Below are 3,836 nucleotides of genomic sequence, written 5' to 3'. Positions count from 1 at the left end.
CCATACTTTGTTTTCATACATGGATTCTATCTCGGATTTCATGGCTTCTAGCCATTTGTCGGAATCCGGGCCCGCCATCGCTTCTTCATAGTTCGAAGGTTCACCGTTGTCTAACAACATGATTTCCAGGACAGGGTTGCCGTACCACTCTGGTGCGGAACGTGTCCTTGTGGACCTACGAAGTTCAGTAACTTGATCCGAAGCTTCATGATCATCATCATTAACTTCCTCCCCAGTCGGTGTAGGCACCACAGGAACATTTTCCCGCGCTGCGCTACTTTCCGGTTCGGAAGGGGTGACTATCACCTCATCAAGTTCCACTTTCCTCCCACTCAATTCTTTCGAGAGAAACTCCTTCTCTAGAAAGGACCCGTTCTTGGCAACGAAGATCTTGCCTTCGGATCTGAGGTAGAAGGTATACCCAACAGTTTCCTTAGGGTATCCTATGAAGACGCATTTTTCCGATTTGGGTTCGAGCTTTTCAGGTTGAAGTTTCTTGACATAAGCATCGCATCCCCAAACTTTTAGAAACGACAGCTTAGGTTTCTTCCCAAACCATAATTCATACGGTGTCGTCTCAACGGATTTCGACGGAGCCCTATTTAAAGTGAATGCGGCAGTCTCTAAAGCATAGCCCCAAAATGAGAGCGGTAAATCGGTAAGAGACATCATAGATCGCACCATATCCAATAGAGTGCGATTACGACGTTCGGACACACCATTTCTCTGAGGTGTTCCAGGCGGCGTGAGTTGTGAAACTATTCCACATTTCCTTAAGTGTGCACCAAACTCGTGACTTAAATATTCTCCACCACGATCTGATCGTAGGAATTTTATTCTCCTGTCACGTTGATTCTCAACTTCACTCTGAAATTCCTTGAACTTTTCAAAGGTTTCAGACTTGTGTTTCATTAGGTAGACATATCCATATCTACTTAAATCATCAGTGAGAGTGAGAACATAACGATATCCTCCGCGAGCCTCAACACTCATTGGACCACACACATCGGTATGTATGATTTCCAATAAGTTGGTTGCTCGCTCCATTGTTCCGGAGAACGGAGTCTTGGTCATCTTACCCATGAGGCATGGTTCGCACGTGTCAAATGATTCGTAATCAAGAGACTCCAAAAGTCCATCTGCATGGAGCTTCTTCATGCGCTTGACACCAATGTGACCAAGGCGGCAGTGCCACAAGTATGTGGGACTATCGTTATCAACTTTACATCTTTTGGTATTCACACTATGAACATGTGTAACATCACGTTCGAGATTCATCAAAAATAAACCATTGACCAGCGGGGCATGACCATAAAACATCTCTCTCAAATAAATAGAACAACCATTATTCTCGGATTTAAATGAGTAGCCATCTCGAATTAAACGAGATCCAGACACAATGTTCATGCTCAAAGCTGGCACTAAATAACAATTATTGAGGTTTAAAACTAATCCCGTGGGTAGATGCAGAGGTAGCGTGCCGACGGCGATCACATCGACCTTGGAACCATTCCCGACGCGCATCGTCACCTCGTCCTTTGCCAGTCTCCGTTTATTCCGTAGTTCCTGCTTTGAGTTACAAATATGAGCAACCGCACCGGTATCAAATACCCAGGAGCTACTACGAGTACTGGTAAGGTACACATCAATTACTTGTATATCACATATACCTTGGGTGTTGCCGGCCTTCTTCTTGTCCGCTAAATATTTGGGGCAGTTCCGCTTCCAGTGACCACTTCCCTTGCAATAAAAGCACTCAGTCCCGGGCTTGGGTCCATTCTTTGACTTCTTCCCAGTAACTGGTTTACCGGGCGCGGCAACTCCCTTGCCGTCCTTCTTGAAGTTCTTCTTACCCTTGCCCTTCTTGAACTTGGTGGTTTTATTCACCATCAACACTTGATGTTCTTTTCTGATCTCCCCTTCCGCTGATTTCAGCATTGAATATACCTCGGGAATGGTCTTTTCCATCCCCTGCATATTGTAGTTCATCACAAAGCTCTTGTAGCTTGGTGGAAGCGACTGGAGGATTCTGTCAATGACCGCGTCATCCGGGAGATTAACTCCCAGCTGAGACAAGCGGTTGTGCAACCCAGACATTCTGAGTATGTGCTCACTAACAGAACTGTTCTCCTCCATTTTACAGCTGAAGAACTTGTCGGAGACATCATATCTCTCGACCCGGGCATGAGCTTGAAAAACCAGTTTCAGCTCCTCGAACATCTCATATGCTCCATGTTTCTCAAAACGCTTTTGGAGACCCGGTTCTAAGCTGTAAAGCATGCCGCACTGAACGAGGGAGTAATCATCAGCACGTGATTGCCAAGCGTTCATAACGTCTTGGTTCTGTGGGATTGGTGCATCACCTAGCGGTGCTTCTAAGACATAATCTTTCTTGGCTACTATGAGGATGAGCCTCAGGTTCCGGACCCAGTCCGTATAGTTGCTGCCATCATCTTTCAGCTTGGTTTTCTCTAGGAACGCGTTGAAATTGAGGACAACGTTGGCCATTTGATCTACAAGACATAGTGTAAAGATTTTAGACTAAGTTCATGATAATTGAGTTCATCTAATCAAATTATTTAATGAACTCCCACTCAGATAGACATCCCTCTAGTCATCTAAGTGAAACATGATCCGAGTTCAACTAGGCCGTGTCCGATCATCACGTGAGACGGACTAGTCAAGATCGGTGAACATCTCCATGTTGATCGTATCTTCTATACGACTCATGCTCGACCTTTCGGTCCTCCGTGTTCCGAGGCCATGTCTGTACATGCTAGGCTCGTCAAGTCAACCTAAGTGTATTGCGTGTGTTCCGAGGCCATGTCTGTACATGCTAGGCTCGTCAACACCCGTTGTATTCGAACGTAAGAATCTATCACACCCGATCATCACGTGGTGCTTCGAAACGACGAACCTTCGCAACGGTGCACAGTTAGGGTGAACACTTTCTTGAAATTATTATAAGGGATCATCCTACTTGCTACCGTCGTTCTAAGCAAATAAGATGCAAAAACATGATAAACATCACATGCAATCAAATAGTGACATGATATGGCCAATATCATCATGCTCCTTTGATCTCCATCTTCGGGGCACCATGATCATCTTTGTCACCGGCATGACACCATGATCTCCATCATCATGATCTCCATCATTGTGTCTTCATGAAGTCGTCACGCCAACGATTACTTCTACTTCTATGGCTAACGCGTTTAGCAATAAAGTAAAGTAATTTACATGGCGTTATTCAATGACACGCAGGTCATACAAAATAATAAAGACAACTCCTATGGCTCCTGCCGGTTGTCATAATCATCGACATGCAAGTCGTGATTCCTATTACAAGAATATGATCAATCTCATACATCACATATATCATTCATCACATCTTCTGGCCATATCACATCACATAGCACTTGCTGCAAAAACAAGTTAGACGTCCTCTAATTGTTGTTGCAAGTTTTTACGTGGTTTGTAGGTTTCTAGCAAGAACGTTTCTTACCTACGTATGACCACAACGTGATTTGCCAATTTCTATTTACCCTTCATAAGGACCCTTTTCATCGAATCCGTTCCGACTAAAGTAGGAGAGACAGACACCCGCTAGCCACCTTATGCAACTTGTGCATGTCAGTCGGTGGAACCTGTCTCACGTAAGAGTACGTGTAAGGTCGGTCCGGGCCGCTTCATCCTACAATGCCGCCGAAACAAGAAAAGACTAGTAGCGGCAAGAAGAATTGGCAAACTCAACGCCCACAACTACTTTGTGTTCTACTCGTGCATAGTAACTACGCATAGACCTGGCTCATGATGCCACTGTTGGGAATCGTAGC

This window comes from Triticum aestivum, chromosome 4D, assembly GCF_018294505.1.
Source record: "Triticum aestivum cultivar Chinese Spring chromosome 4D, IWGSC CS RefSeq v2.1, whole genome shotgun sequence".
NCBI lineage: Eukaryota > Viridiplantae > Streptophyta > Magnoliopsida > Poales > Poaceae > Triticum > Triticum aestivum.
The sequence above is the reverse complement of the archived record's forward strand: the minus strand, read 5'-3'. Positions refer to the sequence as shown.